At 43.5% G+C, this 15,652-nt stretch overlaps 1 protein-coding gene across 3 annotated transcripts in view; it reads left to right on the plus strand.

Annotated features, from left to right (window-relative positions):
• plch2 (phospholipase C eta 2) overlaps window positions 1–15,652 on the plus strand; it is a 157,696-nt gene that overhangs the window by 47,397 nt on the left and 94,647 nt on the right. The window lies entirely within an intron of this gene.

A 15,652-nucleotide genomic window follows, 5' to 3' on the forward strand; every position in this document is an offset into this window, starting at 1 on the left:
AAAACATTGCATGGAAAGTTCCTTGACAAAATTGAAGGAAAAGCTGATAAGGAGAAGACCTGGCTCTGGCTCACGAATGGGACCCTGAAGAAGGAGACAGAAGGCCTGATCCTTGCAGCCCAGGAGCAAGACATCAGAACAAAGGCAATTAATAATAATAATAATAATAATAATAATAATAATAATAATAATAATAAAAATAATAATAATAGAAGACCTGGCTCTGGCTCATGAATGGGACCCTGAAGAAGGAGACAGAAGGCCTGGTCCTTGCAGCCCAGGAGAAAGCCATCAGAACAAAGGTAATTAATAATAATAATAATAATAATAATAATAATAATAATAATAATAATAATAGAAGACCTGGCTCTGGCTCACGAATGGGACCCTGAAGAAGGAGACAGAAGGCCTGGTCCTTGCAGCCCAGGAGCAAGACATCAGGACAAAGGCAATTAATAATAATAATAATAATAATAATAATAATAATAATAGAAGACCTGGCTCTGGCTCACGAATGGGACTCTGAAGAAGGAGACTGAAGGCCTGATCCTTGCAGCCCAGGAGCAAGACATCAGGACAAAGGCAATTAATAATAATAATAATAATAATAATAATAATAATAATAATAGAAGACCTGGCTCTGGCTCATGAATGGGACCCTGAAGAAGGAGACAGAAGGCCTGGTCCTTGCAGCCCAGGAGAAAGCCATCAGAACAAAGGTAATTAATAATAATAATAATAATAATAATAATAATAATAATAATAGAAGACCTGGCTCTGGCTCACGAATGGGACTCTGAAGAAGGAGACAGAAGGCCTGATCCTTGCAGCCCAGGAGCAAGACATCAGGACAAAGGCAATTAATAATAATAATAATAATAATAATAATAATAGAAGACCTGGCTCTGGCTCATGAATGGGACCCTGAAGAAGGAGACAGAAGGCCTGGTCCTTGCAGCCCAGGAGCAAGACATCAGAACAAATGCAATTAAGGCCAAGATCGAAAAATCAGCTGATGACCCAAAATGCAGACTGTGCAAGGAAGCCGACAAAACCATTGATCATATCTTCAGCTGCTGTAAGAAAATCGCACAGACAGACTACAAACAGAGGCACAACTATGTGGTCCAAAGGATTCATTGGAACTTATGCCTCAAGTCCCACCTCCCAGCAGCAAAGAACTGGTGGGATCACAAACCTGCAAAAGTATTGGAAAATGAGCACGCAAAGATACTGTGGGACTTCCGAATCGAGACTGACAAAATTCTGGAACACAACACACCAGATCTCACAGTTGTGGAGAAGAGAAGCCTTGCCTTGTTTGTGTGCATCCAAAGATTTTGGTATCCATGGGGGGTGGGGGTCCTCGAAGCAAATCCCGAAAGCTCACTGTCTCTCTTAGCTTCATGTCATTTGAGCTGATTTGAGGCGAAAACGAGGCTCTGTGAGTTGCACACATGTCCTGGTTTTCATCCCCACGTATGCGATTTGGGTGTTTGTTGTGCCGAAAGTCGAACCTTGTTAGCTCTGTCCATCACCCTGGACCTCTATCAGCGCCCTGGGCTTGCTTGCGCCACCTGCCTTAAGCCGATTGACGGCCAGCTCTTGGTTTATTTTAGCTCTTTAATTGACTTTCCATCAAAAGAGCTGCACCTCGAGACTGATGCAACAGAAGGACGTTGCTTCCTGTCATTGTCACCGACTTCCATAGGCCAACGGGTCACTTCTTGGGAGAGACGGGTTGCAACGGTGCAGATAAGAAGATCTCAACCACCACAAGATAATTACTTTCCTGAGTCTTAGAATGTACATTCATTGATTTTGGGTCTGAAAAGAAATCTGTCATGTCCTTGGTGCCCCAGGTGCCAGTGTGGATGCCTTTTTCAGCAGATTGGGAGCATTTTAAAGGAGGAGGATGCTAATTTATTTATTGTGTCAGAAGCAAATTGAGAATACAGCTGTAATCTATATATACAAAAATGTAATGTACGTTTGTAGGACTGAGTAAACAACAAAACCACTGGACCAAATCACACCAAATTTGGCCACAAAAGACATAGTCGTCCAATCTATGTCTTTCAAACAAAAAAACCTAGAAAAATAAAATCCAAATTAGAGGACGAGGAAGAGCCGTTTTCATCCCTGGTTGCTGGTCAGAAGGGTAGGCCCCGCCCCCTTTAGGCCCCACCCACTTCATCTCCTAGCAACCCTCTCGCCGTTGTGTTCAGTTAGGCCTCTTCAACACTGACTATAAAATACTGATTATCTGATTTGAACTGATTTGAACTGGCCAGACTTTAAGGCTGCAAGGCTATTCACTGCTATTCCACCTGGCCAACAAATGATTCCCATCAGCCACAGCAACACGTGGCCGGGCACAGCTAGTGTATATTTGAACTGATTTGAACTGGCCAGACTTTAAGGCTGCAAGGCTATTCACTGCTATTCCACCTGGCCGACAAATGATTCCCATCAGCCACAGCAACACGTGGCCGGGCACAGCTAGTGTATATTTGAACTGATTTGAACTGGCCAGACTTTAAGGCTGCAAGGCTATTCACTGCTATTCCATCTGGCTGACAAATGATTCCCATCAGCCACAGCAACACGTGGCCGGGCACAGCTAGTGTATATAAAAAACTACAAAGTTAGAAACTTTGAATTATGCAAAATTTCCTGTCTCGGGGACTCCTTTGTTGGGAGGTGAATAAAACCCACTTACCTAGTTTCCAACAGATCTCACAACCTCTGAGGATGCCTGCCACGGATGTGGGCGAAACGTCAGGAGGGAATGCTGCTTCTGGAACATGTCTGGAAAACTCACAACAACCCAATATTAAATGAATGGATCGGCGAAGAGCAGACGGGTTTTCTCTCAAATAGACACTTGAAAGATAACCTAAGAAATATTGTAGACATAACTGGATATTATGAATTAAATCATCAAAAAGGTTTAGTTTCGAAGATTTGAATCTGCTACAAAAAGGGAAAGAAGGGTTAAACAAAAGGAAAGGACAAGGAGAAAAAGAACGGAAGCCATTTTTATTTTTTATTATAATATTTTTATTATTTTTTATTTTGTCCTTTTCCTTGTTTTTCTTTCTTTTCTTCTTTTTCTTTTCTTTCCTCACACTTCTATTTTTTAGTTTATTTCTTTTCCTCCTCTCTTTTCTATAAACAAAATTGTTCTCGCACTTTCACTGTATATATTTTCTGAAATCTTAATGAAAATCATTTACAAAAAAAAAAATCATCAAAAAAGAAATGGCTTTCATAGCGTTAGACGCGGAAAAAGCTTTTGATAATCTAAATTGGGATTTTTTAAACCGTTGCTAGATGAATTAGACATGGGATTCCAAGTTCAAAATGCAATTAATATCCAATATTATACTTTCTTAAAGTTTAATAGGAAATGGTTCCTGTGGTTTAGTTGGAACTTTTTGATATTTGCCTCTATGCAAATATCATAAGTGAGTCGGATTATTTTATATCTTACACAAGTGATTATTTTTTGTTATTTATGGCTATTTCTCTACAGGGGTTGCTATGGCCTGTAGCTAATGCAATTAATAAAACTCAACGACTTTGATTAAGCGGTTGCCACTTTTGCTGATGTCGAACACAGCCTCTGTTCTAATAAATTAAACTCTATTAATGTATTAAGGAAAACAACCAAATGATGCTTGCATAATAGGCATAATCCGAATCATTAATTTTGCTCGTAGTTTAGCTTCCTTGCTACGATCCCCTCGGATTATGACACGAACGGAAAAGAATTAAAACAACAACCTAAGCTTTGTAGACCTAGACATTCCTGGAGAGAACATATTCATTAGGCATGTCCAATCGATGAAAAAAATGTTTCAATTCTCGTTTCTAAAGTAGGGGGCGCTGGCGCTTCGATATAGAAAGTATTTACGATTTTTTTCACCCAAAAATTTCGGATATTTCCGAAAATTCGTAATGATTCTAAATGTTTCTAAAATGGCAGACGCGCATGCGCAATCGCCCCCCCAAAAAAGGAATCGGGGGGGCTTTTACAGGGCTCTCCCGCCCTCATTTCTTGAGCTATCCTCATCAAATTTGCAATGCCCTTGCAAGTTGTGCAAAGATACTTTGAAAACTAGAAATTCCCTTGCTATATTTGTAAGCGAGAAGGACACTGGAAATCAATGGTGTATCTGGCTATGTGATCCCACAAGCCTCAACCCAATGCCTTCAATTAGAAATGGACCAAGCAATCCCCTGGCAAGGAGTGCAAAAATACTTTGAAAACTAGAAATTCCCTTGCTATATTTGTAAGCAAGAAGGACACTGGAAATCAATTTTTTTGGGGGGAAAAATTAACAAAACATTAAGAGACAATTAGAGAATGGGCCAACAATGGTTCGAATTACATTGCTGGTTGCGCTGTGAGACAATGTCTCGGAATGCGTATCAAAAAGCGAGAACAATCTGAAATAAATCCGATATACGATTCAAAACGATTTTTTTGGACATGTCTAATATTCATCAAGTCCCTATAAATTAAACCCACAAACGTAAAGAGCCGACTATTTTCCAGAATCCAGAAGAATCCAAAAAATATCTGGCATGGGTTTCTTCAAATGAAATTACTCGCTATCATGAATTGCGGAATTTTTTTTTAGAGTACAGACTCCGCTGACATCCTTTCTGGCCAGGAAGAATAAAATCCTCGGCTTTCGCCTTCTAACCCTGATTTGACGTTTTGGAGTAGTCATGCCGGGCTTCCGAACCTGTGATTTCGAGATAGCTAAAATCACTCAACATACTGGTGCTTCATCAGAGAGTTGTAGAAGCTCATTGGCGCTTATTGAGATACTAGTTTGGGAACCCGGCAATGCCCGAGTGATTAGAAGAAGGCTTTGTTTGTTTAGGGATGTTAGGTCATATCACTTAAGTTTGGTCCTGATCTGTCATTGGCTGGGTCCAGTACTGTCTGGATAAGGGTGAACTACAACTCTCAGATTACCAAGGCAATAATTCCCAATAGGAAAGGGTTAAGGGAGAGGCATGAACAGTGCTCTCTGGATGCAGGTCAAGTACAGCTCCTGAAAATCATGGTGAATTCTCCCCAAACCTCTTGTTCAGTTGCTGATGAAGTCCTCTGTCAACTGCGTGCCATAGGAAAGGGTAGGAAAGGGTAAAGGGATGGGCAGTGGGCGGGGTCATGCAAATTAAAGAACCCTGGGATGTCCATTCTGGAGGAAAAACACAACATATAGGGTGAAATTGTCCCCGAATGAAAGCCTTCACTTGGGTGGTGGGCAGGGTAGTGTTTGTGGAGGAAAGGGTAGGAAAGGGTTAAAGGAGAGGCAGTGGGTGGGGTCATGCAAATTAAGGAACCCTGGGATGCCTATTCTGAAGGAAAAACACAACATATAGGGTGAAATTGTCCCCGAATGAAAGCCTTCACTTGGGTGGTGGGCAGAATGGTGTTTGTGGAGGAAAGGGTAGGAAAGGCTTAAGGGAGAGGCAGTGGGAGGGGCTATGCAAATTAAGGAACCCTGGGATGTCCATTCTGGAGGAAAAACAGAACGTCTAGGATGAAACCTCCCCAAACCTCTTGTTCAGTTGCTGATCAATTCCTCTGTGAACTGTGTGCCATAGGAAAGGGTAGCAAAGGGTTAAGGGAGAGGTGTGAACAGTGCTGTCTGGATGCAGGTCAAGTACAGCTCCTGAACATCATGGTGAATTCTCCCCAAACCTCTTGTTCAGTTGCTGATCAATTCCTCTGTGAACTGTGTGCCATAGGAAAGGGTAAGAAAGGGTTAAGGGAGAGGCATGAGCAGTGCTGTCTGGATGCAGGTCAAGTACAGCTCCTGAACATCATGGTGAATTCTCCCCAAACCTCTTGTTCAGTTGCTGATCAATTCCTCTGTGAACTGTGTGCCATATGAAAGGGTAAGAAAGGGTTAAGGGAGAGACGTGAACAGTGCTGTCTGGATACAGGTCAAGTACAGCTCCTGAAAATCATGCTGAATTCTCCCCAAACCTCTTGTTCAGTTGATGATCAATTCCTCTGTGAACTGTGTGCAATAGGACAGGGTAGGAAAGGGTTAAGGGAGAGGCATGAGCAGTGCTGTCTGGATGCAGGTCAAGTACAGCTCCTGAAAATCATGGTGAATTCTCCCCAAACCTCTTGTTCAGTTGCTGGTCAATTCCTCTGTGAACTGTGTGCCATAGGAAAGGGTAAGAAAGGGTTAAGGGAGAGGCATGAGCAATGCTGTCTGGATGCAGGTCAAGTACAGCTCCTGAAAATCATGGTGAATTCTCCCCAAACCTCTTGTTCAGTTGCTGGTCAATTCCTCTGTGAACTTGTGTGCCATAGGAAAGGGTAGGAAAGGGTTAAGGGAGAGTGCTGTCTGGATGCAGGTCAAGTACAGCTCCTGAAAATCATGGTGAATTCTCCCCAAACCTCTTGTTCAGTTGCTGATCAATTCCTCTGTGAACTGTGTGCCATAGGAAAGGGTAGGAAAGGGTTAAGGCGGAGAGCACCACGGTAGGTAGGAGCGCCTGGCTGCCAACCAGAAAGTCTCCAGTTCAAAACTGGAATGAACTCATCAGAAGCTCGTTGGCAAGCTCTTCTCTCTCTGAATCTCTGCTCTCGTTCTCTCTCTCATCCTGTCCTCCCACCTGCAATATGGGCATCGTAATTTTTGGCAAAGGAAAGGAAACATGAGATGGCAGCTGCAGGAATTGGAAAGTTCCCAGGAAACTTCAAATATATCATATTAAGAATTCTCCTTTGGGAGGAAGGGGGAGAACCAAACACGAGACCCGAAAGAATTATATACTGTACGAGCGGTGCCCGGCCACGTGTTGCTGTGGCTTATGGGAATGCTTTGTCGGCCAGGTGGAATAGCAGTGAATAGCCTTGCAACCTCAAAAGCCTGAACCCTGACTGTATCAAGGGAGTTGCTAGGAAATGAAGTGGGTGGGGCCTAAAGGGGGCGGGGCCTACTCTTCTGACCAGCAACCAGGGTTGAAAACGGCTCTTCCTCGTCCTCTAATTTTGATTTTATTTTTCTAGGTTTTTTGTTGGAAAGACATAGATTGGATGTTTATGTCTTTTGTGGCCAAATTTGGTGTCATTTGGTTCAGTGGTTTTGTTGTTTACTCGGTCCTACAAACATACATTACATTTATATATATATACTAGCTGTGCCCGGCCACGCGTTGCTGTGGCAAAGTGGTGGTGGTATCGGTTAAAACTTGTTGTGGAATTTTTATTTGACGTTATTTGTATTTTTTTAAATTAATTTTATTGTCACTTTTTTATTTATTATATTTTATTATTTTGTTGTATTGTTTTTAGTCATTTTTATAGTATTTTATTGTATTAATTATTTTAGTGTTTTTCATAATTTTTTATTGTATTATTTGTATTTATTTTTTTATCATTATTTTATTAACACTGGGCTGAGTGGGTTGCTAGGAGACCAAGTGGGCGGAGCTTAGCCTTCTAACTGGCAGCAATTGGATAAAAACAATTATTCCTCTCCCTCTAATTAGGAATTTATTTTTCTTTTCTTTTTGTTGTATCAACCTAGGGGCATGGATGAGGGGTTGTGATGTCAATTTTCGAGGTTGTGGGGTGTTTACTTTTGTTGTTTTGTCCGCTGCCGTGATGCCATCACTCTTTTATATATATAGATATATAGATTACAGTTAGGGGGAGAAAGGCTCTTACTCATCCTCTGTAATTTGGACTATTTTTCTAGGTTTTTTTAATTGAAAGACATAGATTGGATGACTATGTCTTTTGTGACAAAATTTGGTGAGATTAGGTTCAGTGGTTTTGTTGTTTACTCGGTCCTACAAACGTACATTACATTTATATATATATAGATTACAGTTAGGGGGAGAAAGGCTCTTACTCATCCTCTGTAATTTGGACTATTTTTCTAGGTTTTTTTAATTGAAAGACATAGATTGGATGACTATGTCTTTTGTGACAAAATTTGGTGAGATTAGGTTCAGTGGTTTTGTTGTTTACTCGGTCCTACAAACGTACATTACATTTATATATATATAGATTACAGTTAGGGGGAGAAAGGCTCTTACTCATCCTCTGTAATTTGGACTATTTTTCTAGGTTTTTTTAATTGAAAGACATAGATTGGATGACTATGTCTTTTGTGGCCAAATTTGGTGTGATTTGGTTCACTGGTTTTGTTGTATACTCAGTCCTACAAACTTACATTACATTTTTATATATATAGATTACTGATGATCATCTTATTGCGAGGTTGCTGACTGCCCTGTCACAGGGAGGTGAGTTTGAGAGGGAAAATGTGTGGCAATTTATGGGATGAGTTGCTGTGAGTTTTCCGGGCTCTATGGCCATGTGCCAGAAGCATTCTCTCCCGATGTTTCGCCCACATCTATGGCAGGCATCCTCAGAGGTTGTGAGGAATATATGTCCATGTTCCAGAAGCATTCTCTCCTGATGTTTCGCCCACATCTATGGCAGGCATCCTCAGAGGTTGTGAGGAATATATATCCATGTTCCAGACGCTTTCTCTCCTGACGTTTCGCCCACATCTATGGCAGGCATCCTCAGAGGTTGTGAGGAATATATATCCATGTTCCAGAAGTATTCTCTCCTGACGTTTCGCCCACATCTATGGCAGGCCTCCTCAGAGGTTGTGAAGAATATATCTCCATGCGCCAGAAGTATTCTCTCCTGACGTTTCGCCCACATCTATGGCAGGCATCCTCAGAGGTTGTGAGGAATATATATCCATGTTCCAGAAGTATTCTGTCCTCATGTTTTGCCCACATCTATGGCAGGCATCTTCAGAGGTTGTGAGGAATATATATCCATGTTCCAGAAGTCTTCTTTCCTATGGCAGGCATCCTCAGAGGTTGTGAGGAATATATATCCATGTTCCAGAAGTATTCTCTCCTGATGTTTTGCCTACATCTGTGGCAGGCCTCCTCAGAGGTTGTGAGGAATATATGTCCATGCTCCAGAAGTATTCTCTCCTGATGTTTTGCCTACATCTATGGCAGGCATCCTCAGAGGTTATGAGGAATATATATCCATGTTCCAGAAGTCTTCTCTCCTATGGTAGGCATCCTCAGAGGTTGTGAGGTCCGTCGGTCCGTTGACGCAGGGACTACGAATACGCAACACTCACGGGCGCTTAACTCTTCAAAGGTTGCCCTGTTTCCTTTCCATTGCTATAGGCTAGGGCTGTCTGTCTGTTTCTTTGTCCGGGACTAGCTTGTGTTCTGAGGTTGTCCAGAGCATCGAAGGCCGAAAGCAAGGCCGATGAACCCGCGTTGATGTGCTGCATGCTGTCAGTTGTCTTGTCCGCCGTGCCCCTTTGCTCCTGGCAAGGCCTTCCCTTCCAAGGGACCAAGGGCTGGAGGCTGTGGCAGCTGCTGCCTTTTGAGCCGACCGTCGCCTGGTTACGTAAGAGCCCTTCTTCTCCGCAAAACACCTGGGTTTTTCTCATCTGTTTGGCCGCCAAACATTGGGTATCCGTCACCCTGAGCCGTTGCTCTGGCACATCCGGCATGAGGTCACTGGCCGCTCTGTGTATTTCGTGGCAAATTAGGGTCCACTTTTCCCGTTCCACGCTGAGCTCCGGCTTGAGGCAGGATTGATCGCTGGGCTTGGAAACCAGCTCGTGCGTCTCTTTCTCTTTACTCGATCCTCGTTTTCTCTCGTGTCGACAGTCACTTCCAGTGGATTAAACGTGACTTGGGATGTGTTGTGTTTGCTTTCTCCATCTTCGTAAGCTCTGCGTAAAAACTCTTTCTGTATTTGGTTTACGTTGGAAATGAAGCATCTTGGTTTTTAGGTTATTTGGGGCACTGATTCTGACTATTGCACTGGAAGTAGAAGCTTGTCTGAGTACACATATTTGTATGCATATTTTCACTTTTATTATTAATATATATTTTATATATATATTATATATATATTTTTCTATTTTCACGTTCATTGGGGGATGCTCTTTATTATTTTCCTGAGCTATACTGTCGGAAGTGTTGGGAACGCGGAGCTTCTGAATTCAGTATAACGTGGTTCTGACTGTAGCCCAGAGCCCTCCCTTAATGCATGTAAAAATAGCAATAATAACGTCTAAAAAAGCAGAGTCAAGTAGTTTTTCCTCAGTGGCAACAGCTGCAGTCTCTCTCGTTCCCTGCACTTTGCTTCCGTAACCGAATATTTCCAGCTCTGCCAACTGGGGCACATTAAAGCGGCAGAGAAAGTGCATCTATCAGAGACGGGCATTTGTGTCACTTAGAACTTCCCGTCCGCGCTAGAACATGTCAGCAAGTTCCTAGAGACGTGGTGCTCCAGTTCCTCTAACAGATCAGCGTTGTGCCTAGATATCTTTGCTATGGGGAGTGCCAAAGCGAGGGCTGCCTTTATCAATGGGAGGTGGAATTGTTTACTGGGGCGACAATGTCTCCTTACCTTGGAAAGAGAGAGAGTGTGTGTGTGGCATGCAGGCCTGCCTGAAGCTGTGCACCTCCTCTAGAGCAAGTTAGTCAGAACTTGCCTCCTTGCCTACAGAGCATGCATGAGTGGTGTGAAGGGCCAGCACAGGCATTTGCCTGCAACCGAGTGCTTCCTCTAGAGTAAGAAAGTCAGAACCTGCCTTCAGAGAGTGTGCGTGTGGTGTGAAGGGCCAGCGCAGGCATCTGCCTGCAGCCAAGCGCCTCCACTAGAGTAAGAAATTCAGAACTTGCCTCCTTGCCTTCAGAGAGTGTGTAAGGGACGTATAGGCTCAGCACAGGCCCCATGCCTGCAACCAAATGCCTCCTCTAGAGTACCAAATTCAAAATTTGGCTCCTTGCCTTGAGAGTGTGTGTGTGTGGTGTGCAGGCCCAGCGCGGACACCTGCCTGCAGCTGAGCACCCTCTCTAGAATAAGAAAGTCAGAACCTTCCTGCTTGTTGAGAGAGTGCGTGAGTGGCATGCAGGCCCATCTCCCATACCTGCTTGCAGTTGAGCGCCTTCTCTAAAGTAAGATAGTCAAAACTTGCCTCCTTGCCTTAAGAGAGTGTGTGTGTGGTGTGCAGGCCCAGCATGGGCACCTGCCTGCAGCTGAGCTCCTTCTCTTGAATAAGAAAGTGAGAACTTGCCTCCTTGCCCTGAGAGTTGTGTGTGGTGTGAGGTCCAGCATGGGTACCTGTCTGCAGCTAAGCACCTCCTCTAGAGTAAGGAAGGCAGAACTTTCTTTCCTTGAGAGTGTGTGTGTGGTGTGCAGACCCAGTGTGGGCACCTGCCTGCAGCTGAGCGCTTTCTCTAGAATAAGAAAGTGAGACCTTACCTCAGAGAGAGTGTGTGTGGTGTGCAGGTCCAGCACGAGTGCTTGTCTGCAGCCAAGCGCCTCCTCTAGAGAAGAAACAGGTAAGAAGCCCATTTAAAGCACATGCCTGCCTGCAGCTGAGCGCCTTCTCTAGAATAAGAAAGTGAGACCTTGCCTCCTTGCCAACTTGTAAGCCGCCCTGAGTCCCCTAGGGGAGAAGGGCGGGGTAGAAACACTAGAAATAAATAAATAAATAAATAAGTGTGTGTGTGGTGTGAGGTCCAGCATGAATGCTTGTCTGCAGCTGAGCGCCTCCTCTAGAGTAAAGAAGGCAGAACTTTCTTGCCTTGAGAGTGTGTATGTGTGGTGTGCAGGCCCAGACGCGTGCCTGCCTGCAGCCGAGCACCTCCTCTAGAATAGAAACAGGTAAGAAGCGCCCTTAAAATGCATTCCTGCCTGCAGCTGAGCGCCTATCCTCTACAGTAAAACAGATTTAATGTCTAAAATGATGGGAAGGGGAGCCTGGGAACTGATTTTTTGATACCTCAGAGCGAAAACAGGTATCTGCCCTCCCGATTTCGGGAGGACACAAAACGGGTCAAGGTTTACCCCAAAAGCACAACCCTATTCGACACACTATTGCAGAAGACAGTTATTCTCTTCTGGAGGAGACACCAAGGAAGGGCATGTTGGCGCACCCAGGATGGTGTGAGAATTGAACTCACACCTTCTATTCTTAATCCAGTGTGAGTCAGAACAGAGCAGACAACTCGGAACAGTGATTGTTTTGAGTGTTGGGAGCGAAAGAAGTAATTCCTCCGAGTTGTAGGCATTAGGGTTGTGCATTCGGGGTAAACCTTGACCCATTTCGTCATTTGTCTGGAATCACACCAACATGGACTTCTTTCTCTCCCATTGAAGACAACAAACAAACAACTCTCGCAGCTGTGATATCAAAGTTATCTTCCAGGCAGAACGAGCTCAATTGATCCTGAAAATGTCTGTAATATAAAACAGACGTCATGGGAAAAGATGGAAAAGGTACAAAGTGTGTAAGAGAAATGGCAAAACCTGTTCGCAGTATCATTCCGTGTGCTGCTAATGAGACCAGCAAAGAATGAAAGTTCCTATTGATCAGCAAAGTGGACTTTGCTGGACCAGATGGATCAATGTCCGACCGGCACAAAGGATAATAATGAGCATCCGCATTCTAAAAATCTTCTTATGAAGTGAGAAGCTGTAGGATGCTATTGAGATAATGCAGGTTTTCGAAGTTTTGACCCAATTGGACGAAACTGAAGTGGAAATAGATTCGATCGGACACATTCCCGTCACAAGGAAGACCAAAAATAATAATCGCTTAGCCAGCATAGGTAGGGATAAAGTTAGAAAAAGCCAAAGTGAATAATAATAATAATAATAATAATAATAATAATAATAATAATAATAATACAGTCCTAGACACTTGGGAAGTGTTTGACTTGTGATTTTGTGAAACGAAATCCAGCATATCTATCTTTGTTTGCTGTGTCATATAATAATAATAATAACAACAACAACAACAACAACAACAACAACAACTTGGGAAGTGTCCGACTTGTGGTCAGCTGTGGACTCATCTTGTTGTGTTTCAAATAATAATAATAATAATAATAATAATAATAATAATAATAATAATCACGTCGATCCCCTCTGTAGGTGCCATCTTGCCTTGTGCTACTGAACTGCTGACCTGAAGGTTGGCAAGTCAGTCTCCCCCCAAAGTCCACCAGTGTTCCCAGTTGAAATTGTGTGCCATGTTTGGTCCAGATCCGTCCTCAGTTGGGTTCGGTGTGATCTGAATATGGGTGAACTATAACTCCCGGATCTCAGGGTCAATCTCCCCCAAACCCTGCCAGTATGCAAATTTATCCATGTCGGGTCTGTGTGCCAAGTTTGGTCCAGATCCGTCATTGGTGACGTTCTGAGGGATCATTTAATACAGGTGAACTCTAACTCCCAGAGTTATAGGTCAATCACCCCCAAAGATCACCAGTGTTCTCAGTTGGCCATGTTGAAATTGTGTGCCATGTTTGATCCAGATCCGTCATCGGATGGGTTCAGTGTGATCCGAATACGGGTGAACTATAACTCCCGGATGTCAGGGTCTATCACGAACTATACATCCTAGTCTCTACAATTCGTATAAATCATGGTGAATTCCCCCAGATGTCTCCAGTATGTTCAGTGGCTGTGTGTCATAGGAAAGGGCTAAGGGAGATGCAGTGGGCGGAGTCATGCAAATGGGAGAGAACGGAACATTGGGATGTGCTCGCTGTAACCTGGAATGTCCCGGGCGAGAGTGACTTGGTGGCTCCTCAGCACTGGGAACGATAGCCTGTTTTTGTGCCACATATACACATATTTTCACTTTTATTGTGTATAGATATATGGAAGATAGATTATGTGTATTTATTATATATTATGTGTATCACTGGCAGTAAACAATATGGCTCTGTTTATCAATATTAGTAGTCGTTTTTCTTTGTTGCTTCAAATCCTTGGCTTTCTCCGGTGCATCTGTTTGTTTTGTTGACGGTGGCATTTGAGATTGTTCATAAATTTGGGCTGTCAGCTGCCTGGGAGACCCAGCGGGGTGGAAAGGCAGGGTGGACATGTTTAAATACATAAATAGAATAGGAATTAATTTCGGTCGAGGGGAGCTGCGATCTTCCTGCATTAGCCACGGCAGGGAATGGCCTGTCATCCGCAACGTTCGTGCTGTAATACCTCTATTTAGTCTTAAAGGTGTAACAAGATTTTTTTAAAGGTGTGGGCAAATTCGTGGGGACCTAGGTGTTTTGGACTGCAACTCCCACAATTCCTAACAAATAATGGATGTGCATTAGATAAAGCTATATTTAGTAGGATTGTGCTTTCAGGGCAAATCTTGAACCATTTCGTGTCCCGGCATTCAGTGGGGGCTCCGATCTGTTTTTTGGGAGCCTCCCGAAATCTGTTTTTGCTCTGGAGAGGTGCTCGGCTGCAGGCAGGCATGCACTTTAAGGAGGTTTCTTACCTGTTTATACTCTAGAGGAGAGGCGCTCGACTGCAGGCAGGCATGTACTTTAAGAAGGCCTTTTGTTTCTACTCTAGAGGAGAGGCGTTCGACTGCAGGCAGGTGTACACTTTAAGGAGGCTTCTTACCTGTTTATACTCTAGAGGAGAGGCGCTCGGCTGCAGGCAGGCGTGCATTTTAGGAGACTTCTTACCTGTTTCTACTCTAGAGGAGAGGCGCTCGACTGCAGGCAGACGTACGCTTTTCTGTTTCTACTCTAGAGGAGAGGTGCTCTGCTGCAGGCAGGCACACACTTTAAGGAGGCTTCTTACCTGTTTATACTCTAGAGGAGAGGCGCTCGACTGCAGGCAGGCATAAGCTTTTCTCTTTCTACTCTAGAGGAGAGGTGCTCTGCTGCAGTCAGGCGATCACTTTAAGGAGGTTTCTTACCTGTTTATACTGTAGAGGAGAGGCGCTCAACTGCAGGCAGGTTCACACTTTAAGGAGGCCTCTTGTTTATACTCTAGAGGAGCGGCGCTTGGCTGCAGGCAGGTGAGAAGCTGAGATCGGCTCCAGCTTGCTTTCGTTTTGAGCTAATTTTCACACATGGAACGAACGTAACGAAAGTAACGAAAGAACGGATGAAACGAAGGAAAATAGTTCCGAGCACAACTCTAATTTTCAGCCCCTGAGAATTTAAGTGAGAAGTATTATTTAAATCTCTTTCCGAGACTGAAGAAAATTTGGAGAGAGTGGATAACACGAAAGGAAGTGAGAAAACAATGATCTCTGAACTCCAAACTTTGGTGGATGATCATAGATCTCGCTATTGCTGGCCGGTTTTGACATTGAGAAGAGGCAGCAACATCTTCTGGTGGAAAAGAGAAATTGCATTTAATTTGGCTGCCTACTCTGTCTGTTGTTGCAGTTTGACAGCTGTCAAAAGGTCCATTGACGGCTGTCCGTTTCGGGAACAGTCAGCCAAGGAAATGGATATAAATCAAGAGATTATTTCAGAGTCGGGATGGTTTAGAGCTGGACTGAAGTCAACGAGGGCTGATGTTTTAAAGTTGGCAGCCTTTTTGAAGTTAAGCTGTTTAGGTATTGTATTTCTTTGAATCTGGGATGCTTATCGATTCCACGTTGCACCCTCTTATCCAAATGCAAACCAGGTTGACTCTACTTTGTTTACAAGATCAGACAGGATCTGTCGCTTTGTTTACTAGGACATAAATCCCGTCAAATTTGATGGGACTACTTCCTAGATCAACCCGGCGACTTTATCTGCACTATTTGGAAAATTCAGCGTACAAAATAGT

The sequence above is a fragment of the Anolis carolinensis genome, unplaced genomic scaffold (genome assembly GCF_035594765.1).
Source record: "Anolis carolinensis isolate JA03-04 unplaced genomic scaffold, rAnoCar3.1.pri scaffold_15, whole genome shotgun sequence".
Lineage (NCBI taxonomy): Eukaryota > Metazoa > Chordata > Lepidosauria > Squamata > Dactyloidae > Anolis > Anolis carolinensis.